Source organism: Petaurus breviceps, unplaced genomic scaffold, assembly GCF_028583685.1.
Source record: "Petaurus breviceps papuanus isolate PSGF00001 unplaced genomic scaffold, PetGlider_PUasm1.0 90760, whole genome shotgun sequence".
Lineage (NCBI taxonomy): Eukaryota > Metazoa > Chordata > Mammalia > Diprotodontia > Petauridae > Petaurus > Petaurus breviceps.
In genome coordinates, this window is record NW_027187338.1 from 621,522 (window position 1) to 649,174 (window position 27,653).

The following is a 27,653-nucleotide window of genomic DNA, read 5'->3' on the forward strand; positions in this document are numbered from 1 at the left end:
CACACACACACACACACACACACACACACACACACACACACACACACCCTCCATCTAAATGTTACTTCCAGACTCTTAGTGCTATAATGCCATCAATGAAAGAATAATTCCAGAGAATCTTGAAAAAGGCACATTTATCTCTGCCACAAAAGTTTTCTAAAGGCCTTGGAGTTCTATATAACCTCAGAACCTTTTACTGCAATTCCTAGGCCAGCGGACCCTGGAATCTCTACGTGGATGTCCTGTGTCCTGTTACTCTATTACTAGATAAAAGTGGGGCCTGTAAGATAGTTTCATCTGTGAAACTATAGACTAAGCCAAAGTCAATTCTCTTCATAGATCATAGTTTACTTCATATATCATAGGACTTAAGGATAAAATGGATCTTAGAAACAATCTAGTATAACCCCCAAATTTTACAGATAAAAACAATGAGGCTCAGAGAGGTTAGGTGACTTGCCTATGGTTAAACATGTAGTAACTACTGGGGCCAAAATTTAGTCTCCCTGCTAACAAACCCTGAGAAACAAAGCAATTCAGGGGCCCCCTCAGGATTTCTCCAGCCCCACAGTGATATAAATAAGCAAGTAAAGATCTATACAAAAATTATACTCTCTCATGCACAGTAAAGCCCTGACACAAAAGCTGAGGTGCTGACCTGGGAGGAGATATAAGCTAACAAGCACTTAGTATAGGGTCTAGTCCATAATAGATGCTTAATAAATGGTCTTTGATTGATTAATTGATGGTAACAATTTGGAATTATATAAAATATACAAAACTATACAAAAAAAATCATACAAAGAAAGTGACTAAAAGGTCTATGCTCTTTGACCTAGAAAAGATTCCATTTGTAGGCATATAACTGTAGGATAATTTTTAAAAAGTAGGTTCCATATGTGCCAAAATATTTATCAGCAGAGCAAGTGGTAGCAAAGAACTAGAAATAAAGTAGATACCTGTTGATAGGTGAAATGGCTAAATAAATTGTGGTGAATAAAAGTAATAAAATTTTACTGTGCTATAAGAAATATGAGGCAGTGAGGTAGTACACAGAATGCTGGATGTTGAGGCAGAAAGATCTGAGTCTGAATCCTCCTTAAACTTGATATTTAATAATAATACTCCTTAAACTTAATAACACTCTGATCCTAGGCAAGTCATTTAACCTCTTTTTGCTTTGGTTTCTTTATCTGTAAAATGAGGAATTTGAACCTGATGACTTCTTCAGTGAAGAAAAAGTATCCAAGATGAGATTTGAGCAGAAGAGAAGAAAAGATTAGGGGGTTGAGTCCTAAGGAAAAAAAAGGGGGGGATAGGGAAATTCACAGAAAAAAAATCTGGTGATTCCAAAGATAAATTTTGCTGATTTCATAATTTAGTAGTGGGGAGACTATCTTGTTTATTGAGTCTTTGAATGTTACTGATTCCAAAAGAGACCAAATTCAAACCTTCTAACAGACAGAGTTTAAGCATGGAGACCAAAGTCAAATTTATTATTTCCTTCCTGAATTCTTGCTGGGAAGGAAAATGCACTAAGGAGTGTTACCCAACTAGGTCTCATCATCTGAAATTAGATTTCATGGTTTCATTTATCAAAATACCACGTGGTGGTGAGTGCCCAAAGACAGGATCATAGACTCATTGAATGTTAGAGTCAAAAGAGACCTTTATAAATAATCCATTGACCAAGATCAAGGGTGTCAAAGAAACATAGTCACATTATTGAAAGCCTTAAGAAGGTCAGGGAAGGTAACACCCCAGGGCTTGGTATGAATTATAATGAAATGAAAGAATTGTAGATTGGAAAGCATTTGATGGAAGAATACCTAGTGCAACTGTATAGAAGGGAATCAGAAAGGGAAAGGGATCTGTTTTCCAAGGCCAGAGAGCTCAATTAGTGGCATATGCTAGTCTGGTCTCCTAACTCCTCAGTGCAGGGGTTCTTTCTACCCACACTACAATGTCGGACACATTCTGTTCCCTTTTTGTAGCAAAAAAGTTAATAACTTAAAATGTGATATTTGATCTTTATGAGTAACTAATTAGTCATTAAAGTACTTTTCTGATAGTTTTAAAACTGTTGCTTAACTCTCAGGGCTATTTCTTTTGTGTAAAGACGACAGAAACCTCCCAGACATCATCAGGGAGGTACTAAGGAAAGCATAATTTCTTGGGTTGTCCACTTGTCATGGATACTATAAAGGGAAGTCCCTGTTTAGGTATGGGTTTAACTAAATGAAATGGTTCCCTGGCATAGTGTTAAGTTTACAATCAACTTCAGAGAATCACAGGAAAAGGCAGAAGCCCAGAGGACACCAGATGTTCTGATTTCTTCATTAAATATTTACAAATTCCAGGGACTTTGTAGGTATATAACCCTTTATTGTTAATGTTGTTTCCAATACACAGAAGTAGTTTAACTACACAAATACACCATTTGTGTATATTGCAGGAGTCCTGGATTTTAACCCTGTGCTAACAAACTGGCCACCATCTTAATCTTATGAGGATTTTTTCAGGATTCTGAAGTCTGTTTTTTTATTCTCTCAGGCACATGTACCATGAGCCAATTTCCTTTCAGTTGGTGCCAGTCTCTTATTTCTTCCTTTCTTAAAAGTTACTTAACACTTAATAAAGAATATGACATCATTCATATCTATTGCTTGTCTATATGGTTAAGTGGAGATTAGCAGGTAATTTGAGGAAACAGAGTTCATAAAACCAGGCTAGTGGTCTATGCCCAAAGTTTCATTCTAAGGATCAGAAAGAGCAAGTGACAATCAGTTTCAAAATGAAAAACAAAAAGATAGGCAGTAAATAGAAAGGGAAGACTAAGGAGGATGCAGTTTGGGATCAAAAGATATAAATTGAGGGATGACATGCTCAAAGCCAGGTTACGAAAATAATATGAAGAAAGAAAGAAGGTGTCATAAAGCACAATGATTTGTTTCATGCAAAGAATCACTGGGGCAACATTTATGGTAGCAATATGCTAAGTACGGCCTTTCTTCTGTTTCATATTAGCTGAATACTGTGAGTCCAAGAATGCCTCCCTAGAGAACAAGTCCTGCTTCGGTGGAATAGCCAGCTCCACAGCATGCAGATTATGCCATGAATTTATGTTATGATTATGACTTCTAAATGTTCCTTCTTCTGTGATAATCCTCTCCTATCTAATAGCAAGCACTAGATTAAGTCCAGTTGGCTCCCTGATTGCAGGACATCTAATACTATGTATACTTCTATTCCAATGCTGTTAATGGCAAGGTTCAGTGAGTGGAGTTCAGGTTTGAGGTGCACCCATAATAAAAAGAAATGATGAAAGCAACAACACCTCATACTTATATAGCAGCTTAGGTTTACAAAGTACTTTCCTCATAACAATCCTCTAAAGTAGGTAGATTCTTCTTATTCCAATTTTAAAGTAATAGGAACTGAAGTCTATAGAAGTAAAGTAATTTGCCCATGGTTGCAAAGATAACAAATGTCAAGAGAAAGCTGAAACCTCATTCTTCTAACTCTAAATGTGGACCTTTTCCTAACAAATCATTCTGTAAACCAGAGAAATATGACAAACAGGGCTCACTAAAGTGCTGGGTAATTATGAAGAAAACTATCTCTTTGTTTACCAGTTTGCTAAGCAGATCTGTCTGCGTACAGTCTCAGAAAGTCAATCCAGACCTGACAGGCAATACATAAGGATACCCCAGGGATACAATTCCCATCACATTTCATTTATATGTAACTTTGTCTACCTAAAAAGTGTGTTACCAATTGGCCTAGATGGCCTAAAACTCTCTTTACTAGGATCATAAATTTGGAAGTGAAAATGAACTTAGTCTAACCCCCTTAATTAAAAGATAAAGAAACTGTGCCTTTAAGGGACTGCTTTTTATCTTTGGTGGCAGTCTAAGAGAAGACAAATCAACAGACATCTACAAAATATAAAATAAAAATTACATTAAATTTTTAAAATAAATTGATAGAAATCTACAAAATTAAAAAGCATAATAAAAAATGAAGCAAACAAAATAAAAGCTGTGGTTATATCCCTATTTTCACCAGAATGAAGAAGCCTGTACCTACCTGTCAGGAGGATTAGTTCACAATCAACAAAAAAGACAGTGGGGGAAGTTCTAGTAGACATCATGGTCTAAACACAATGCTTTTTCCTGCTAGGACTCAATGGGAACACCAAAGAGCTAAGTCTGAAATCCTCAAGGTAACAGACCTAGGAGGTATAAGTAGAAAAATCTAGTCAGAAGAGAGCAACAAATCCAAAGATGGAAGGAGTATCTGGAGGGGGAAGAAAGATATAAAAGCAAAAACTAAGGAAGGAATAGAGCATTTCAAATTATAACAATTTTCTGCATATAAAGAATTAAATAAATGTACTAAATAGCAGGGAGAATATGAGCATTGAAAAAGAATCCATAGACAATCCATAAAGTAATAAAGAGCTACATAGAGAGTCTTTAATAAGTCTGATTAATAGAAAAAGTTCTTCCCTTTTTGCAATGCAGAATCAAAGAAGTTCAGCCATTTACCCAACATAACTTCCTATCTGATGGGAGGACTGGTACTAACCTTTTTTGGAAATCAAGGATGGAACTCTTCTCACGAAGGAGACATACTTGCATTATGTTGGGGGCCAAATAAAAAAATACGTCAAAAGATTCCTTATAATGAGAGGATTCTGGAAAGATGGAAAAGTAGTTCAGAAAATTCCAAGCTCTCCAGATTTCCCCCACAAAAAAAGATGAAATATTGCCTCAGGGAGAACACAGGAGGTAAAAATAAACAAGAGTTTGACAGAACAGTGGTCCTCCTGGGACAGCTGGAGAAGATCCAAAGAAAAATCCAGGACTGAGGTTTGGTCCCTGTGAAATGTAAACACCTCCAGTTGAGTTCTGCTGAAACAGCAAGTAGTAAACCCTGGGGTGTAGCTGGGTTGGGAGGTAGCCTCAAGCCTCAGCCACAGGGATTTCTATGTTCCAGAGAGTGTGGGGAGTAGGGTACCTGAGCAGTGGAAGATTGAGGGAACTTATGCTGATAAAGGACACCAGACCCAGCTATGTATGCTGAGACAGCCCTGTATGAGAATGAACCAGCACAGGCTTGGTGAGTACAGAGGCAGTGTGGTAGGGATACTGCTGGCTATGGGCACTTAAAAGAGGGCAGGTTTCAGTTCCAGGCCAGAGGGGAGAACTGAAGGAGGATATGAGGCCAGGGGCATCATCCCCTATACTCCAGGACTAGAGGTAATTTCAATAATAAGTTGCTACAAATAAATTTTTTTAAATGAGCAGCCAAAGAAGAAAGAACCCAACTATAGAAAGTTACTATGGGAATACAGAAGACCAGGGTTCATCTTCATTGGAAGATACTGAAGCAAAAAAGCCTCTCCTACCCCAAAGAGTAATTACAAATGGTCACCTCCTCAAAAAGAATTCATAGAACAACTTTAAAAAGACTTTAAAAATCAAATGAGAGACATTGAGGAATAAAATGTTTTTAAAGCAATCCAAGAAAAACAAGATTATGAAAAGAAAATCAACCACATGGAAAAGGAGATCCAGAATCTTAAGGAAGAAAACAACTCCTTGAAAATTAGAATTGGACAAGGGAAAAAGAGAAAAGTTATAAGAGACCAAGAAATAATAAAAATATAAAGAATGAAAAAATAGAAGAGAATGTAAAACATCTCATAAGAATAACAACTGATCTGGAGAACATATCAAGAAGAGAAAACATAGGAATAATTGGACTACCTGAAAGTTATAATCAAAGAAAGAATCTTGATACAATAATACAAGAAATAATTAATTAAAACTGTCCTAAAGTGTCTAAATACAGAAAAGTAGAAATAGAAAAATCCACCAACCACCACCTGAAAGAGATCCTATGAGGAAAATGTACAGGAATATCATGGTCAAATTTTGAAATCCCCAGTTCAAGAAGAAAACATTAAGAGCAACTAGGAAAAAAAAATTCAATACAGTAGAGTCACAGTTAGACTCACACAAGACCTAGCAGTGGTGAGACTAAAAGACTTCAGGGCTTGGAACACGATATATTGAAAAACAAAAGAAATGGGGTTGCAGTCAAAAATATCATACCCAGGAAAGTTAAGCAAAATTTTGAATGAAAAACAGACATTCAGTGAATTTCCAGACTTCAGGATTTTGTTGCAAAAAAAAACTGAACTTAATAAAAATTTGGCATACAAGATCCAAGAGGATTAAAGGTATACATCAAAGACTACTTAAAAGGGATTCTGTAAGGACAGACTATTTACTTTTTATATGAGGAAATGTAAAACATATGTCTGAGACTGTTATTAATCATTGGATAGTTTGAAAGATTGGGATAGACTTGAGAATGATGTGATTCTAAAAAGTAAAACCATTTAGGAAAAGATAGAAAGAATAACTATCTTATACAAATGAGGTGGGAGAACAAGAATTGACACAGAAGAATTACATGGGTGAAGAGGACAGGTAGTTCTGGAACCTTACTCTCATCAGGAATGGGTTAAAGAGAGATCAATACATACATACATACATATGAGTATAAAAGTCTTCTAAATTCAGAAAGAAATAAAAGACTAAGGGCTTGAGGGGAGAGGATAAGGGAGGGATTTTAGAGGGAACCCTACTCACAGAAAATCTGGGTTAAAGAGAAACAATATATACATCTAGAAGGGAACAAAAGTCTTCTAAATTTATAAAGAATTAAAAGGGTGAGAGAATAGTACAGGGATATAGAAGGTTGTCTAGATTAATGGGAATGGGATAAAGAAGGGGAAAACATACATATTTGGAAGGCTATAAAAGTCTTCTAAATTCAGATAGAAACAAGGAGAAAGGGTGAGAGGGAGAATATAAGGGAGGAATCTTTGGGGGGGGGGGATAGGTTAAGGGTCAGCTATGTAGCACAGTGAATAGAGTACCGGCCCTGGAGTCAGGAGAACCTGAGTTCAAATTTGGCCTCAGACACTTGACACTAACTGCATAACCTTGGGAAAGGCACTTAACCCTGATTACCTTGCCTCCCCCCTCCAAAAAAAATGAGGGGGGTAGGTTAAGTAATAGAAGGGCAAGGTAGCTGGTAGAAGTAAAGTAGAGGAGTCAGGAGGGAAATAAGAGATACATAAAACACAAAATAAAGGTCAAGAGTAGAATTTATTAGGGAAAAAAAGCAGCGGTAGTAATCATGATCTCAGACAAAGTTAAAGCTAAAATATTTAATGAAAAGAGAAAAATGGGGAAACTACACTATATGTCAGCCACATTTATCAATATTGTTTTAGAAAAGAACTATATAAGTATAAGGTTGTAATATTACTGAGGTGCAGGAAATGATGATGAGTTGGTAGACTTAGAAAAAGATGGAAAGACTTGAATTTATGAAAGAAGATGTTATACACCCTCAGAGAAACAGAGAACAAGTATAGTATGCTTATATAGATGCATGTGAATGTATATGTCTATATATGCATATGATTATAGATATCTAAGTATATACCTAAGTACACATGTGTAAGTACATGTACATATGAGTATATGTATATGTATACAAATGTTTTTGTTTATAGGGGTGTGTGTATATATGTATATGTACATGTATATATACACATATATATGTACATGTATTTCAGTATGTATGTCCTCACCCAATTGTAGACTTCTTGGGGGAGGTGAGAGAAGAAGGGGGAAGAAAACAACAAAGTAAAAAGTGCACAGCAGAGAACACAATAAAACTTAGAAGGAAGCAAAGAAAAGATGGACAACTCTCAACACAATGTGTAGCAGTTATTATGTAGTCTTTCTGGAAATGGAAATTTATTGCCGTATATTTTGAATCCTCTCATGTTCTTCTGTACAATGGCAATGCTTTTTTTTTCTTTTCTTACTTCATTTTTAAATTTTAGTATTTAAGTTTATAATGTTTTTTTTCTTTTCTTATTATATATTCTGACGCCTTAAGACAAAATAATGTGTATTTAAGTTTAAAATAATTTTTTAAAAGATTTCCCACAAGCTATTTCATCTAAATCAATGAAGCATGTTTTGGTTTCTTTTAAAGAAAATACTGAACAAAGGAATTAATGAGCCATATCATATGACAAGTGGGGCCAACTACATTTGTCATGCCCAAATCCACATCAGGTGGAATTATTAAAGAAAGGTTATGTATTAAATAAAGGTTATGAAGGCTGTTTTTCTTTCAAAAGACAACGTGGAGGACAATATGATGAAATAGTTATACCACTGGTTACAACAGCAGATATGTGGAAGGAAGGTTCCGTAGAAAAGGAAAGTACCAGTCCTTTGTTCATTAGAGACTTGCCACTCAATAAAATATTTCCATACGAGAGCATTCATTAGAGTGAATTATTTCGGTTGTGACATTTTTTAGAAGAGAGAAACCGCTGTCAACACAAACAAGAGACCTTCCTAGCTCACCAATTCCCCTGTACCAAACCCCTAAGCAAAAAACGTCAGATCAGCCAACAATTCATGAAGGAAATTTTCTATCTGCTCATGCTCTCTTTGTGTCCTTTTGTCGCTTAGTGGTTTCAGTTCTGACTCCTCATGACCCCATGTGGAGTTTTCTTGGCAAAGATACCAGAGTGGTTGGCCATTTCCTTCTCCTGCTTATTTTACAGATGAGGAACTGAGGTAAACAGTTAAGTGATTTGCTTAGGGTCACACAGCAGTGTGTCTGAGGATCTCATTGGATACAGGAAGATGAGTATTGCTAACTCCAAGCCCAGCACTCAATCCACTGTGTTACTAGCTGCTTTGTCTTTTCATCCTACTATGCTTCAAAGTTTTTAATCAGATTTCCTTACATCACTCTCCATGGCCTTCCAGGAACACATTCACTGCTTTCTAGCCTATCACTTCCAAGTCCAGTGGTCAAACTCTACAAAAATATTCTCGGTGTTACATTCTATACTATCCCATTCAAAAAATAAGTTCCTACTATACAAAAGGCACTGAGGATTGTTTTTGTTCAAGACTTGTAATTTAACTAGCACTGGAAGGAAAGAAACAAGCATTTATTAAGTACCTAATATGTGCCAGGTCCTATGTTAAACATTTTACAGATAGTATCTAATTTGATCCTCACAAAAGAAGCACTATTATTTCTTCACTTGAAGAAACTGAAGCAGACAGAATCTAAGTGACTTGCTGAGGTTCACAAAGCTAGTAAGTGTCTGAGGCAAGATTTGAACTCAGGTCTTCCTGACTCCAGGCCCAAGGGTCTATTCACTGTGCCACCTAGCTGCCTCTGTTGGGCACTTCTAGTAGGAAATTCCCTCTACTAATGAAAATCAGCAACTTTTCTTCAACTTAAAGTCTTAGAGTTGTCTGGGGCACCAAACGGTTAAATGACTTGCCCATGGTCACACCACTAACATACTTCAGAAACAGAAACAAACCCAGATCTTCTGACTGAAACCAGAGTACCACAATGCCTCTCTATAAATGAATACAAAGGAAAAATAAATAAATAAAGAGTTCCTGCCCTCCAATTTACTTAAGAGGATATCACATGTACACATTTAAATAAACAGAAGATAATTTGGGGAAAAAGAGAGCCCTAGTATCTTGGGTGGGTAAGAAACCAGAAAAATTCTTGTATTAGCAGATATACCTGAGTTGAACCTTAAAAGAATTCCAGGATTCTAAGAAACACTACTCAAGGAAGAGGTGCATTCCATGCATAAGACTCCAGCCAATAATGGAGACCAGAAATGGAATACACATTGGAGAACAACTAGCAGGCAAATTTGGCCAGAATATGGAGGTTATCCAAAAGTCTTGGTGCAGTTTTAAGCTTTAAGAGTATCTTCTATAACACCCTGGAAAGTGCATGAAAGAGGGTTTCTATTAATATTAAAGAAGTCCAGAAAGATAGATGAGGGGCATACTTTTGAGGGCTTTAAATGCCATGCTGATTTTATATATTTTTTTTCTATAAGCAATAGTTAGACACTGAAGAGTTTGGAGTAGTAGAGTAAAGTAGTGCCATGGAATATTAATTTGTAAATTGTGTGGAAAAGAGATTGGTGAAGGGAGGAATGCACAAAAAGAAATCAATTAGGAAGCCATTACAATAAAAAGGAGAGTGGGGCAGAGCCAAGATGGCAGAGAAAAGGTAGGGATTAATATGAGCCCTCCCAAATTCACCTCCATAGAACTTTAAATTTAAACACCTTGAAACAAATTCTGGAGAAGAAGAATTCACAAAAAGACAAGGTAACACAATTTTTCAGCTAAAGACAATTTAGAAGGTCTGTAAGAAAGATCTGTCATACTGGGGTGAAAGTGAAGTGTAGTCTAGTGCAGGCCACCCCAGGAAACCAACAGCAGACCTCTGGAGGCAACTGAATCAGCCACAGCTGCTTGCAGCTGTAGACTGTGGAGCTCTCATCCCACACATAGTGAGGGGCTCTGACAACTGGTCACAAGAAAGTTACAGGGGTTCCTTTGCTGACACTGGGTGTAGGACTCTGTTGCACTTAGCATACATGGATCCAGGTCACAGTCCCATGGCAAGGAGGAGCACTAGTACACCAAGCTTCCAGTTGCAGGGGAACGGGCACCCTAAGCACAGTTCCAAGGTGGAAAAAAGTGCTTGTGATCACTCACCAGGAGAGTAGTAAACACACTTCTCCTTAGATCATATCACCTTGGAAGAACTGAAAACTGCTGCACAAAAAACCTAAAGACTGGGACAGTGCTTCCTCAACCCCAGAAGCAGAGGCCAACTTTAACATCAAGTTAAAAGTCACAAAAATAGGTTGGAAAAAATAAGCAAACTAAAAAAAAAAAAGAAGAACTTGACAATAGAAAGTTACTATGGTAATAGGAAAAATCAAAACACAAACTCAGAAAAACACAACAAAGTTAAAACTGCTATATCTAAACCTTAAAAAAATATTAATTGGTGTCAGGCCACCCCCCCCCAAAAGTATTCTTGGAAGAGTCCAAAAAGTATTTTAAAAGTCAAATAAGAGAAGTAGGGGGGAAACTGGGGAAAGAAATGAGAATGACACAAGAAAATCATGAAAAAGAGTCAACAGCTTTGTAAAGAACACACACACACAGAGAAAACACTGAAGAAAACAATACCTTAATAAAAACAGGATAGGCCAAATGGTAAAAGAAGTACAAAAATTCACTGAAGGAAAGAGCTTCTTAAGAAATAGAACTGATTTATATAAACTGATACTGAGTGAGAAGAGCAGAACCAGGAGAGCTCTGTATACAATTACAGACACATCGTATCTGTGATGACTAACTGTGATAGACTGGGCTCCTCTCAGCAATGCAAGGTTAGCAGACAACTCCAAAAGACTCAAGATGGAAAGGAAATCCACATCCAGAGAAAGAACTATAGAGTCTGAATGCAGAGTGAAGGAAACTACTTCCTCTCTCTTTTGTGTTTTGTTTTGTTTCATTACTTCTTTCTCTTGTTCACTCCATTGGTTATAATTCTTTACCACTTGACTAATGCTCAATATGTAGATATTTGTAGAACTTATGTCTGATTACATGCCTATATGGGGAGGGGGAAGGGGAGAAAATCTGGATATCAAGGGATTGTGGAACTGAATGTTGTAATCTAAAAGTAAACAAACAAATTTATAAAAAATAAGAAATAGAATTGACAAAATGAAAAAGGAAATACAAAAGCTTACTAAACAAAATAATTCCTTAAAAGCTAGAATTGGCCAAGGGGAAGCTATTCCATGAGATATCAAGAAATGATAAAACAAAATCAAAAGAATGAATAAAATAGAAGAAAATGTGAAATATCTCATTTGAAAAACAACTGACCTGTGAAATATGTCCATGAGAGATAATTTAAGAATTACTGAACTACCCAAAAACTATGATCAAAAAAAGAGCTTAGTCATCATCTTTCAAGAAATCATCAAGGAAAATTATCCTGATATCTTAGATTGAGTGGGTAAAATAAAAATGGAAAGAATCCATTGATCATCCCCTGAAAGAGATCCCAACATAAAAACTCCCAGGAATGTTATAGCCAAATTTGAGAGCTTCCAGGTCAAGGAGAAAATACTGCAAGAAGCCAAAAAGAGACAATTCAAATATCATAAAGCCACAGTCAGACTAATACAAGATTTAGCAATTTTAAAGGATCAGAGGGCTTGTAATATGATATTCTGAAGGGCAAAGGAGTTAGGATTACAACCAAGAATCACCTATCCAGCAAAATTGAGTATAATCCTCTAGGAGAAAAAAAATGGACATTTAAAGTAAAAAAAAAAAAACTTTCAAGCATTCCTGATGAAAAGACTAGAGCTGAATAGAAAATCTGACTTTCAAATACAAGACTCAAGAGAAGCACAAAAAGGTAAAAAGGAAAGAGAAATTGTAAGAGATTCAATAAGGTTAAACTGTTTATATTCCTAAGTGGGAAGATACTTGTAACTCCTAAGAGCTTTCTCATTATTAGGGCATTTGTCATAGATAGACATAGGGTGAGTTGAATATGATGGGATGATACCTAAAAAAATAAGGTTAATGGACAAAAAAGAGGAATGCACTTCGAGAAGGGCAAAGGGAGAGGTAGAATGGGGTAAATTATCTCACTTAAAAGAGGTACAAAAGAACTTCTACAGTAGAAGGGAAGATGGGGGAGAGGAAAGGGGTAAGTGTTTGAACCTTATTCTCATTGGAACTGGCTGGAAAAAGGGGAAAATATACACACTCAGTTACAGAAATCTATCTTTAACATGGAAACAGAAGGGGAAGGGGATAAGAGAAGGGAGGTGGTGCTGATAGAAGGTAGAGAAGATTGGGGGATGTTGTGGTCAGAAGCAAAACACTTTCAAGAATGGACAGGGGAGGGATGTGAATGGGGAGGGAAGGAGGAATGTGAAAGGGGAGGGAAGAAGAGAGGGAGGGGAAGAGAGAGAAAGAAACAGGGGAATAGGATGGTGGAAATATACATTAATCCTAACTAAAAAAAAATTTACAGCAAATTTCTCTTATAAAGACCTCATTTTTCAAATATTTATAGAACTGAGTCAAATTTATAAAAATAAAAGTTATTCCTCAATTGACAAATAGTCATAGAATATAAAGAGGCAGTTTTCAGATGAAGTAATCAAAGCTATATATAGTTATATGAAAAAATGCTCTAAATCACTATTGATTAGAGAAATGTGAATTAAAACAACCCTAAGGTACCACCTCCATATCTATCAGATTAGCTAATATGACAGAAAAGGAAAATGACAAATATGGGAGTGGATGTGGGAAAAATGACATTAATGCACTGTGGGTGGATTTGTGAACTGATGCAACCATTCTGGAGAGCAATTTGGAACTATGCCCAAAAAAACTATAAAACTTTTGACCCAGCAAACCACTACTAGATCTGTATCCCAAAGGTAAAGCACCTATATGTACAAAAATATTTATAGCAGTTCCTTCTGGGATGGCAAAGAATTGGAAATTGAGGGGATACCCATCAACTAGGGAATAGCTGAACAAGTTGTGGTATGTGATTGTGATGAAATATTATTGTACTTTAAGAAATGACAAGCGAGGGGCAGCCAGGCAGCACAGCAAGTAAGAGCACTGGCCTGGGGATCGAATCGGGCTCAGACACTTAGCACCCACCCAGAAACACCTGGCTGTGTAACCTTGAGCAAGTTACTTAACACCAATTGCTTTAAAAAAAAAAAATGACAAGCAGACTGCTCCCCCCCAAAAAAAAACAACTGGAAATACTTATATGAACTGATGCAAAGTGAAATGAGCAGAGCAAGGAGACCATTGTACACAGTAATAGCAACATTCTATGACGATCAATTCTGAATGACTGAGCTATTCTCAGCAATACAATTTAAGACAATTCTAAAGGACTTAATGGTAAAAAAAAAAATACTAAAAAAAACCTGATGGAGTATAAAAGGGATTGAAGCATACTCTTTTAAACTTTATTTTTCTTTAGGGTTTGTTTTTTTGGGGGTTTTTTTTGGTCTGTTTCCTTTTACAACATGACCAATATAGGACTAAGTTTTGCATGACGAAGTATATATAATCTATAACAAACTGCTTACCTTCTGAAGGGTGAAGGGGAGGGATGGAGAGAACTTAGGACTTAAAATTTTTAAAAAACAAATGTTAAAATTAGTTTTACACATAATTAGGGGGAAAATATTTAATAAAAATAGGAAGGGAGAGAGGGAAACGTGTATTTATTAAGTGCCTAATATATATCAGGCACCATGTTAAGTACTTTATAAATATTATATCTTTTGATCCTCATAACAAACTTGAGAGGTAGGGGCTATTATTATCCCTCATTTTACAGTTGAGGAAACTGAAATAGAATTTAAATGACTTATTAAGGGGTCACAGAGCTAGAAAATATAGGATATGAACTCAGGTCTTCCTGACTCCTAGGGCTAGCGTTGTATTCACTGTGTCACCTAGCTGCCAATAGTACAGGTGAGAAGTGAAAAAGAGATAAAATAAAGAAGTATCTGTGTGAGAAGAGAATGGGATACTGGGACTGATGAGGTATGGGCTCTGGGAGTCCCCTCCAGCCCTCCTTGAGTCCTTGAGGTACAGGTTCTGGGAACTTCCCTTGGTCTCTAGATTAAATTGTCTCATTTGATGGGGCATTTGCATGAAGCAATAAGCCTTACATTGTGGCTAGCCCCAGACTTCTAGCCTAGTTACTAAGTGCTAACTACTAGCCTAGTTACTAGCCTAGCCCTCCATTGTTCATCTACTTCCCACCCTTGAGCATATCAAAATATCTGTACACCCTTGAACTGGCCTAGCTCACCATAGTCTGTAGCCTCCAGCTACCCGCCACCCTTAATCACTCATTGACCTCATTAACTCCTCCTGAAGACCCCCCCCCAAACTCCTCCTCTAGACCACCCCTAGATTCCTCCCACAACCTTCTGTATATAAGACCCCATCTCACACCACATGGTGTGAGAGCCACATAAAATGCCATAGAATAGTGAGAGCACCATATTTTACTCTGTGTCTAATGCAAGTGAACTTTTAATAAATTTTACTTTTCTTTGGCTGATAAGACTTGAGTCGAATTCATTCAGCAGGACCTGGTGTGTTGGTATTTTGGGGTCTCCAGAGCAACCTTAACCCTCTTAGTGGGTAACCTCTTCAGGACCAAGTACAAAAGATGCTGTGGAAGTGGAACTGACAAGACCTGACAACTAAGACTTGGCAACTAGTTGGTTATGCGGATGAGAAAGAGGGAAGAGGCAAAGAAAACAGCTTCCATACAAACCTTGATTATTAGAAGGATGGGTGTAACCCTAAAAGAAATAGTCTCAGGATGACTGGGCTACCCTACTACCTATAAAGAACTTCATCATAACTCAGTTACCCAGGAAATAGTAATTTCTACTATGACCTGTAGTTTCCACTTTGGGTTTATTCCTTTTTTTGTTGTTCTCTCCACCTCCCTTACACTTATCTAACAATAACCTGAAGTTAATAACTACATAGGAGAGGTGAAAGCTGCCCAAGCTTACTTGAAGCTCAACTAAAAGCAATCAAAATGGCCTAAAAAAGGATTTACCACCATCACACTAGAGAACACTGGGGTGCTTTGGGGTCTAAATCTGGCCACATCTCACAACCACCAATTGCTAAACTAAAAAATTCTCCTTTCCCCACTATTTGAGTACTAAATCTTGTGGCCTATCAGTTAGCATTCCTTTCCTCACTTCAAAAGTTTAGATTACAACAAGGGGATGTTAAACTCCAAGCATGTGAAGATTTTCCCTGGTGAAATGGACAGATGAGAACAATTTATTCCAAGGGCCATGAAGCGGCTGAAGCAGGTACTGTGGAACACTTAAATCTTGGCTAGATATAGAAGATGCCAACTCTTCTATATTTCATTTATCCATTTCATATGGGGCTGGGCTGGACTTAAATGACTGGAGAAGAGTGAGGCTTATGACTGTGCAACTCTGCCTCACTTAAGTCTAATGCAAGCATAAATCAAGACATCACCCATGATTTCACCGGTCCCTTCAAAATCGACAAACAAGAACTATTCATTGCAACTAACCTACTAGTTGATCAATGTGTACAATATACCATTTCCCAGTCACATGTGAAATATTTTGTCACTTAATGTCCAAGAAATTCCAAATTTTCTTTATGGATCAATTCATTAGTCACTCCTACCTTATTTCCTCATCCACCCAGTTTATGCACTCTTCCTCTAAAGTTATAAGGTACATACTTTACAGAGTCAGCCATTGGGACAGAATCAGTATGAGTGTCACCCATGTTTTTTTTTTTTTGATCCCCATGTTTTAACCTTGCTTTGGGTACAGGGCTCTGACAGCCTGGAGGAGAGGGCTCAATCGCTTTAGGACCAATCCCATCTGCAACAGACAATTCCCATCAACAGAAGGCTAATCCCATCTCTTTAGCCCTAACCCTATCCCCCAATGATGCTTGCAATGAGGAGCTAAGGAGACACTAATTCTACCTCCTCATTAAAAGGTCTACTAAATATGATTTTCTTTCTGTTTTGTTTTGGTTTTTTTTGCTTTTTGGAGGGGGAAAGGCAGGGCAATTGGGGTTAAATGACTTGCCCAAGGTCACAGGCCTAGTACTGTCTGACGGCAGATTTGAACTCAGGTCCTCCTGACTCCAAGGCCGATGCTCTATTCCCTGTGCCACCCTATCAAACAGGATTTTCTTAACCTTATATATAAATTGTTTTGCTGTTGTTGGACAAAGGTATGAGGTCATCATATTAACTTGAAAAACAAGCCTAAATGGTTCTTTAAGAAGCACCACCTTGATTTAGTACCAGATCTGGAAAATACCTAAATAAAGTTTATCCAGGAAAGAAACTGTTTCCAAAAGATCCAAAATGAGAAAGCTTTACAAAAGATGATTTTGGAGTTGTTTTCTAAGATGTCATCTTTGGCCAAAGATGTTCTTCTTATAGCTGTATGAAATGAAAAAGACAGTATTGCCAAGAAAGTAGAATTCCATAAGACATTCAGCAGAAGACAACTTTCCTTGGTGAAAACTTTACATCTATGATTTATCTCATCTGGCCCTGCTTGAATAGTTGGAATCCCAGGAGATAGCTGACTGCATGGACCACACCCCTGCTCTGAAGCAGTTTGTCTCAGTCATGAAGAGCACTCCACAACTGCAGCTTTCTCCACTGATATGAAGACAAATAAAGCCTTCTTTTATCTCTACTTTCAAAATAATCCCAGTCTTTCTTTGCCCATGGGTTGTGAGGTGGCCTATCAAAACACCAGCTACAGAATCTACTGCTTCTCCATTGTATATTCCCAATATATCTTCACAACAAAATAATCTCATTTGAGCTTGTCTAAGGTCTGATAATCCTTATTTTCCAAGAAATTCTCAATTAAAATTTCTAAATATTCTAAAAAAATAAAAATAAAAGCAGCTGTTTGTTGTTCTTCAGTTGATTCAGTCCTGTCTGCCCTTCATAATCCCATTTGCGATTTTCTTTGCAAAAATACGGGAGTGATTTGCCATTTCCTTTTTCTCCAACTCACTTCACAGATGAGGAAACTGAGGCAAACTGGGTCAAGGGACTATCCCATGATCACACGGCTAGTAAGTATCTGAGGTGGGATTTTGAACTGAGGTCTTTCTGACTCCAGGACCAGATCTCTATCCACTGTGCCACCTAGTTGCCCTCACATAAAAACAGCTGGAAAGTTGGAATTTGTAGGCCCACCACACTATAACTACCTGATGCCCTGGGATGCCAATAAACTCCCTTTGTCTTATTTCCTGAGATTGCTTTTAATTGACAGGGTGAGGCCTAAACTAACATCTCCTTTTAATCATACTCCAAATTCAGTACTCTATCTAGAGGCATCAAGGTGACACAGAGGACAGAGTGCTAAACCAGGAATCAGGAAGACCTGAGTTCAAATTTGAGATCTGACATTTATTAGCTGTATGATTCTGAACAAGTCACTGAACCTCTGTCTGCCTCAGTTTCCTCAACTGCAAAATAGAGGAGAAAATAGCAGGGTTCTTCTGAGGATCAAATGAGATAATATTTGTAAAGTGCTTAGTGCAGAGCCTGGAACACAGCTGTACTTAATAAATACTTGTTCCAGACACCTCCCCCACCCCCACTCACTACAAAACCTAGTTTCCTTGATAAGGAACTCAATATACTTACTGAGGAATCTCATTCTACTTTAAAATAACTCTTAATTGTTAATATTTTCCTTACATCAAGTCTACATTTCCCCCCCCAGGTAGTCACTGTATTTTATTGGAAAACATTGATCTATATTTTTCTTCACAGCTTGAACTGATCACAGTATTGCCCAGTTTAAAAAACAGAACAAAACAAAATAAAAGCACTCCCCAAATAGCCATAGCCTCATCCCACCTTGCTTGCCCACCATGGCCCTTGGCTGGATTTCCTCCTCCCCTTCCCCTGGGAGGAAGGCACCAGGGGGTGGTTCAGGAGAGTGGACTCTCGTGTGTCAGGAGGCCTGCCTCCTTGCCAGGCCCGAGAAGGATCAGTTTGATTCATCTGGGCATTAGGGGTTGGGTGTGAGAGGGAGAGAGAGGGAAAGAAGAAAGAACCTAAGGAGGAAAAAAGAACCAGTCTGCCTATGGCTGCTTTTTCATCCCAAATGTTAAGTTAAGAGAAAAATGGCTGTTGGTAAGAAGAGAGTCTGCTGATCATGCTTTCCTGCGGAGGGAGGAGTGACTAGCAGACACAGCACAGACCTAGCTCAGAAAGTCCCTACAGAGACGCGAGGCGGGGCAGAGGAGGGGCCGGGCCTCCTACATTATTACTCTTATTGCAGCTATGATCAATGATGGTAGCTGGGTCAACCCCCACCTGCAGGCTATATATGAATTTTGCCTGAAAAATAAAATCAGAGCACATAGCCAAGCGACCATTGACACATTCGCTCAAACTGTGGGGCTGGAGCAGAAGGGGCGGGACAGGGAAGGGAAAAGGGCAGGATATTAGCACCAGATATTTACAGAACAGCTCAAGAGATTGCTTTAGGAGTATGGACACTTACAATTTATACAAGGTGCCAAAGGAGCAGGGACACCTCTCCTGTCCTCTCCCACAGGCAAAAACTTGGTCTAGCAATCGCTGATGATTTGGGAATAAAAGCCAATGGGTTTTGTAATGTTGTCCATCCCGAACTTACTTTCTTCATCTGTCTTAGCCCTACAACCAGTGTCTAGAATTACCTTCTCCTCAATTTCAAAGGCTACATGAGGTAGCACCCCTTTTTCCTCATGCCCACCAACCCCCCACCCCAACACCTCATGTTGGAACTCCTCTAGACCTTTCGCCATGGCCCCCCAAATGTTTCGAACACAGAACCACAAGTGCCAGACGCATGCAAACATCTAAAGGGTTTGGCTTTCCTGCCCCAGGTAGTGACACTCTCCCCACGCTGCTGCACTCTCGGCATGCGACCAACACTGGCCACCGAAAACGGTAAGAAATCAAAGGGAGAGGAGGAGACCTACAGGGAGCCATGAAGGCTCCTGAGTAACTTTTCAAGTCAAGCCCCGCTTGGTTTTGTGGGGTGGAGTCAGCTCAGGCGCTGAGACGTCCCAGGGCAGAGAGGGAAGAAAGAAGGGAGGAGGTCAAAGAGCAGTCATGCAACTTTGGACAAATCTCGTGTTGCTTTATGTCAGATTCTCAGTTATCAGTCAGGGTTGGCTTAGAACCAGGTTGTGTAAGAGTGTCGGAGAAAGAGCGTGTGCCAGCGAGAGGAGAGAAAGACCAAAGGAGAACGGGCATCACCAGTTACCCGTGGCCTTCACTTCACGGTCATCATCTGCACCAACTCTTCATAATTAACTTGGCCATCATCATCTATGTCCGCCTCTCGGATCACCTCGTCCACTTCCTCATAGGTCAGCTTCTCCCTAAGGTTGGTCATCAAGTGACGAAGCGCGGCAGCACTGGTGTAACCATTGCCATCCTTGTCAAAGACTCGGAATGCCTCTCAGATTTCTTCCTCTCTGTCTGTGTCCCTCATCTTCCTTGCCATCAGGGTCAGGAATTCAGGAAAGTCAATGGTCCCATTTCCATATGCATCCACCTCATTGATCATATCTTGGAGCTCAGCCTCAGTTGGGTTCTGACCCAGGGACTGCATCACTGTACCCAGCTCCTTGGTGGTGATGGTCCTGTCTCCATCCTTATCAAACAGGGAAAAGGCTTTCTTGAACTCTGCAATCTGCTCCTCAGTTAGTTGGTCAGCCATGGTGGGGCATGGGCGCTCTGGGCACCAGAGGAGGAAGAAGAGGAGAGGAAGGAGGAAGAGGGAGGATTGGGGGTCCAGTGGCGCTGGGAACTGAGGCTCCCAGCTCAGCAGGGGGCATGGCTCCTGCCGGATCCGTTACCTCCACTGCATACTCACACCCAAGTCTAAATGTTTTTATGCCACTTGTACCTATTGCTCTCTTTTCCTGGGGGGTGGGGAGGTGGAGGTGGGGGGGAAAGGATTGCAAACAAAAACATAGCTACTTCCTTACCACAAGTAAGTAAGGAAGACCCATGTTTTCTATAATTTAAGCTAAATATTCCCATTTTCTTCAACAATCTTTTTTAAATGCATGGTATCCATTTCTCTACTATATACTGGACTGCAAAGGTATGATTTTAAGGAGAGGATGTATGAATTAATTGGCATGTGAAATAGGAAATTAGCATCCTGAAAGGAGAAAGAGTATTTAAGCCTATAGCCATAATGACACAGCTAAGCCAGGAGGTTGAACAATAGGCCTATAGAACAATTTCTCTAGCATGGCAGTACAAAGTATGGAAAGCAGTGGAGAATATAAGGAGCTGCTATAAAAGACATGCTCTGAGGAAAAGGCATGAGTCCAACAGTCATCTCCTTAGACACCCCACATCATCCCTTCTAATCCAATAGGATTACAGTATTATAGAAGGAAGCATTATGGAAGGTAGATCAGAAGTCATCTAGTCCAACCCCTTCATTTTACAGATAAGGAAACTGAGGACCATAGGGTTTAAGTGATTTGAAAAGTTACTCAGGTAGTAGTAAGTAGCAGAGCTAGGATTACCTTTAAGTTTGCAGTTTCCTTTACAATTGGTTTTCCCCACTTTATCAAAGCAATCAAAAAACCTAAGGATCAATCTGGCCTCACTTTTTGGTTTATGATTTTTACTTCACTTTCTCTCCTCCTGTACAGGAATTCTCCTTCCTCCATCCATGATTTGGCTATTCACCACACTTCAGTCCTGCCCTAGCTGGGTTTTAAAAGGAATCACTGTTTTTCTTTTCTTTTCTTCTTAAACATTAAAAACTATTTACTGAGGTACATAAAAATAATTTTTAGAATGTCTAATCAGGCCAGATGGGGTTTCTGATGCTATTATGGTATTTAAAATGTCTACAGCAAAGGAACATAATACACATAAAATCTGAGAAAAACAGAAATTACCAATCTAAAAAAGAATTATTTTTGCCCAAGAAGATGTCACCAAAACAATGGTGTCATAAAAACATGCAGCATATAGCACAAGAGTCATGTATCAAGGAAGACGTCAGGATCAAGCAAAGAAATGGCCTTAGAATGGAAGTTCCAAGAGTAGCTTGTGGATACCTTTTTTTCTCTCTGAAAAAAGTTATTCTGTTTCATTATTTAAGTTGTATTTTGGGCCTGAGAAGATGGACACACAGATCTCATCACTATCTAAAAAACAAGTGATCCATTGATGTAATAGAGATAGCATCCTTGTGCAAAGAAACACGTTATAACTGGTTGATGAGCCAGGATTTTTTTTACAATAAATCCTGAAAAAAGTGGAAATAATTTCTTCAAAGGCTACATATAGATCAGATGGAAGGAAGAAAAAAGGTTAGGAAAGTCTTTTGATCCAAATTGCTAAGCTGAAAGATAAATGTTGTCTGGAAATATTTTCATACATAACACTGGCTTAAGTCTATTAAATAGCTGCTTTGAAATTCAGAGCTAAGGACTGCAGTCCTCTGAAGTCCTTTTCCACTAATAGTGGGAGGGCAAGGGGGAAAAATGGGGCATAGGACACTAAAAATCACACAATTTACAAACCATCTAATAAATAATAAATGTTTCAATTCTTTTTTTTTTTTTGCTTTTTGGAGAGGGGAAGGCAGGCAATTGGGGTTAAATAACTTGCCCAAGGTCACATAGCTAGTAAGTGTTAAGTCTCTGAGGCTGAATTTGAACTCAGGTCCTCCTGACTCCAGGGCCAGTGCTCCATTCACTACGCCACCTACCCAGCCCCAAAAGTTTGCATTCTTACCAAGCTACATCCATACTGACATTCTCTTCATAAAAAATTTTTAAAATTAAAAGAAGCATTTATTAAATACTTACTAGGTACTAGGCACTGAGCTAAGCACTAGGGATGCAATGACAAACAAAAAACTTGTATCACCAGCCTCAAGGCATCTGCATTCTAATAAGGAAGGGAAAAAACAAGGGGTATACACTTTCAGGCAGGATGTGGAGATGGATGGCAAGTGGCATGGAAGATGATTTCTAGGCAGTAAAAATAGTGAAATTTACTTTTCAGTGCTGGGTGGCCAAAGGAAAGAGTTTAAAGTATTCACTGGGGAAGGGGAAGAAAGATGGGAGATGAATTCATCAATCAACATTTATTAACTACCTACTATAGGCCAGTGTGGGAATGTGACCTCTAACTCCAAAGAAGAATGTAAACTACCTCGAACAAATAAATGTAAACAGCAAAATAAGTTCCAGCTATATTCTTGGAACATTTGCAGGTGACCCTTGGCCATCCTAGGCAACATGCCTTCTTTGTTCTGTTTCTATATAATATCTTACCTAGCCTGGAGTTGGTGTGGGGATTCATCATTACACCAATCTGTTCTCATGTCACCAAGGACTGGGTCTCATGAGTAAACTCCTCTAAACAATCTAATTAACCCAATAAATCTACACTTAACAACCAAGTTGACATGGGCTCCTCTTTCTTTGGTATCTCTGTATTCTCTCATTGATAGGCCAAAATTAGCACAAGTAGCAGAGAACTGATCCATACTTTGCTGCATCTCGGCTTCAGAGGCTGCACTGAGTACACAGTCATCTGCAAACAGAAAATCATGCACCAACACTCCCTCCACTTTGGTCTTGGTTTGTAGCCTTTTCAAATTGAAGAATTTACCACTGGTGGAGTAGCTAACCTTGATGCCATGTTCATCCTCATTGAAAGCATTTGAGAACATGGCAAAAAATATGCTAAAAACTTCTTAGCACAGGAGCAAGCACACAACCTTGTTTCACTCCACTGGTGACTGGGAAGGCACAAGAGTATTGTCCATTATCTAGAACCCAGGCAAGCATACCATTATGAAAGTGACAAACAATGCTGATGAACTTCTCCAGAGAGCCAAATTTCAACAATTTTCCATAAGCCCTCACAACTAACAGTATCAAAGACCTTGGTCAGATCTACATTGTGTACACACCTCTGTTCTTCTCCTGGCATTTCCCCTGGAGTTGTAGGGCAGCAAACAACATATTGACTGTTCCTTGACCCTTTCTGAAGCCACATTGGCTCTCAATGGCCTAACAATTAACACCAAGAAAACACAGATGCTCCATCAGCCACCACCACACCATCCATATATACATGGAACCATCAGTTACGACAAATGGAGAAGTTTTGAATGCTATGGATAAAGTTCCCTTAGCTTGGTAGTGTACTTTCCAGGGATGTACACATTGATAATGAAGTTGATATACACATTTCCAGAGCTAGCTCAGTGTTTGGGATAATCCTAAAGAAAATATGCAATAAGAGGCATTTGACTGACTACCAAACTGAAGGTCTACAGAGCCATGGTGCTGACTTCATTGGTGTATCTCTACGAAACCTGAACAGTCTACCAGCGCCATGGAGAACTCACACAGGGCAAGCATTCACATGGTGGTCAAAAGAAGCAATACAAAGACACTCTCAAGGTCTCTCTTAAGAATTTTGGAATTGTGTAACATGGGAGACACTAGCACAGGACCGCTCAGCATGGTGTGCCCACATCAGAAAAGGTGCTGTGCTCTATGAGCAAAGCAGAATTGAGACAGCTCAAAGGAAACACAGGATGCACAAATTTGGAAAATCCACCCCAAATGTCTACATGGACTATTTGTGCCCGACCTGCGGTTGAGTATTCCGAGCTCCTACTAGTCTGGTCAGCCACAGTCAGACACATTGAAACTTGACTTTAGCATACTGATGTCATTTTGGTCCTCTTCCAGAATGAAGGACAACAACCAACCAGTATTGTCTCAGAACATCTGAGTCCCTGTGATCGAAATATCAGGGCAAAACAGATCAGTACCCTTACATCTGGCCTTACAATTGGCACAGCTGGCAAGATAGTCTGCCCCCCTACAAACTTTGTGTCCTTATAGTCAGGTACTGAGCTAAATGCCAGCGATACAAAAAGAGGTAAAAGACAGTCATTGCCCTCAAGGAGCTCACAATCTAATAGGGGAAATAACAACAAAAAAAAAGAAGAAAAGAAGGAAATAACACATAAAAAAGCTATATACAGGACAAATAGGAAATAATTAACAAAGGGAAGGCAACAGAAATAAGAGGGATTATAGAAGGTTTACTGTAAAAGAGGGAATTTTAGCTGGGATTTACAGAAAGCCAGAAGGCCTGAAACCTGAGCTGAGGAGGGAAAGCATTCTGGGCATGGGAGACAATCCAGAGAAAATGTGTGGATGCAAGAGATGGAATGGTTTATTCAAGGAAGAGTCAGAAGGCCAATGTCACTGGATCAACAAGTATATGTCAGAGAGTAAGGTATAAGAAGACTGGAAAGGTGGAGGGGGGTAAAGAATGTTGGTGGGGGTGGGGTGGCTTTGAATGGAAAACAAAGCATCTTGTATTTGATCCTAGAGGCAACAGAAAGCCAATAGAGTTTACTGAGTAGAAAGGTGACAATGGTGACAAGGTCAGACATGTTTTAGGAAAATTATTTAGTGGCTGAATGGAAAGTAGACTGGAGTGGGGTCAGACTTGAGGCAAGCAAACATGTCAGCAGGCTACTGCAATGGTCCAGGAGTGAGCATGGCAGTGTCAGAGGAGAAAAAAAAAATATTTCAAGCAATATCACTTCCATAAAGAGCAAAAAAACACCAGAAGAAGGGGTATATTCAAGAGATTTTGCAAAAGCAAAACAGACAAGCCTTGGCAACAGATTGGGTATGGTGGGTATGACAGATAGTAAGGAGTTGAAGATAACTCCTAGGTTGGAAGTCTGAGGGACTAGGTGAATAGAGTTGCCCTGTACAGAAATAGGAAGGTGGAGGTGGGGAAGATCTAGATGAAGATGATGAGCAGTCACCACAGAGAGGAAATGGTCAGAAAGTTATAAAAAATACCATAAATATACTCAAAACAAAAAAAATGGTGAAAAGCTAAACAGAAAAGCTTACACATATATCCCCACTCAAAGAGTTTTTCCCATATACTGAGAAAACATGATTCAGGATCAAGAAATATAAAAGGCACATATGGACTCTATGATTAGTTTTTTCAAAGAGAGTAGAAGGCACTGGATGTGGTAAGGACTGAACAACATCATTCACAAACAAAAATAAATTGACTATATCTTAAGAGAAAGGAAATGACTTGCTACAGATATAGCAATCATTCCCAAAGAAAATATCCCTGTGCAGTCATGTTATTGACAAACTGAAATAAAAATTGAAATAAATACCAATTTTACAAGAAGGATAAAAATGAAAAAAAAAAAACACTTTGTGTACAATAATGGCAGATCCAACACAACTGGTTGAATAAACTTGACTCAATATGTAAAAAACTCAAAGTAAAGACAATGAATATTTTAGAGGGATTTAAACCAAAACAAAGTAGACACTACCACAAGGAGGCTTAAAACCAGAGAAACCACATCAGCCACCAAGTACTTAGAGACATGGTAGCAAAGAACAACACTAGTTTGAGAACAAGCTTGATGCGAAACATTACAGAGGAAATTGAAAAAAAAAACATCTCAAGCAATATCACTTGAGTAAAGAGCAAAAAAGCACCAGAAGGCTACAAAAATAACCAGCAGGGAGCATGGCCTACAATCCAACTGGGCCAGGTCATCCCAGGAACATTTGTAAGTCAGTCAAAAAGCATTATTAAGTGATTACCTTATTCTATAATCTAGTTTCTTTCCTCTGTCTTTTATAAATCTATTACTATATGGCTTGTGACCTCAGTACTTAATTGAAACTGCTTTCTTCCATGACCTTTTAATTTAATTCTAATGGTCTTTTCTCAATACTGAAACTACTAAAATGAACAGGATTCTACAACTGAAGGCAGGAAGACCCAAATTCAAATTTTGCCTCTGACTCTTTCTGGAAGTATGACTTTGGGAAAATCACTTAACCATTCAATTTTGGTTAAAAGCACCTACCTTTCAGAACTGCTATGAAGATTAACATATGCAAAGTGCTCTATAATCCTTGAAGTATTATTTTATTTTTAGTTCCTAATGTTGTTCCTATTATTAATATGACTTTTTAAATTGACTACTGTGATTCAATTTCTAACCCTAACCCTAATTTCATTTTGAACCCAGTATTTCTATCATACTTTCTCCCCACACCCTCTCATCTAAGAACCTCCCCTCATATTTCACAAAAAAAAAAAAAATTAGGCTATTCACTGAGAGATCCCTCTTCTTACCTACTCCTCATTTCATATCACTGAGATGCCTTTTCTTATTCTCTACTTCATACCATCTCACCTCCTTGTGCAGGCAAACCCATCTATATATACATATGATACCATTCTGTCTTCCTCAATCATCCCCATTCTCCCTGTTACCTTCCATTTCACCCTATCTACTAGTTTCTTCTATGCTGCCTTCCATGTTTGCATATGCCTTTGGTTTTTGAATGCCATTAGGCTCCTCTCATGTGTTCCAGTTGAGATTTACAAAGCAGGGGGTCCACTGCCCATACAAAAGCTGACTAAAATTTTCTGGGTTATATGACAAGAAGAGGCTATTCCCAGGAGTTTAAGGGTATCTCCTTCTCCATATCTATAAAGGAAAAGAAAATAGGTTGTCCTGTGACAATCACAAGGGGTTCTCTCTCTTAGTCATTGCTGGTCAGATTCTTGCCAAAGTCCTCCTTCATAGGCTGATCCTTCACCTGGGGTATAGTCCTTTACCCAAGAGGCAGGATGACTTCAGAAAGAGCCAAGGAGGGGCAGCCAGGTAGCACAGCAAGTAAGAGCACTGGCTCCAGTGTTGAGAAGACCTGGAGATCGAATCCCGGGCTCAGACACTTAGCACCCACCCAGAAACACCTGGCCGTGTAACCTTGAGCAAGTTACTTAACCCCAATTGCTTAGGGGCAGCCAGGTGGCTCAGCGAGTAAGAGCACCGGCTCCAGTGTTGGGATGACCTGGATCAAATCCTGGGCTCAGACACTCAGCACCACACCCAGAAATAACTGGCTGTGTAACCTTGAGCGAGTTACTTAACCCCGATTGCTTTAAAAAAAAAAAGAAAAAGAAAGAAA

General features: G+C 38.8%; 1 protein-coding gene and 2 pseudogenes across 1 annotated transcript in view; 1 reads left to right on the forward strand and 2 right to left on the reverse strand.

The window, feature by feature from the left end:
* CSMD2 (CUB and Sushi multiple domains 2) overlaps window positions 1-27,653 on the reverse strand; it is a 1,071,431-nt gene that overhangs the window by 437,510 nt on the left and 606,268 nt on the right. The window lies entirely within an intron of this gene.
* On the forward strand, window positions 15,841-19,549 carry LOC138146355 (glutathione S-transferase omega-1 pseudogene; annotated as a pseudogene).
* LOC138146357 (calmodulin-1-like) lies at window positions 19,669-20,390 on the reverse strand (annotated as a pseudogene).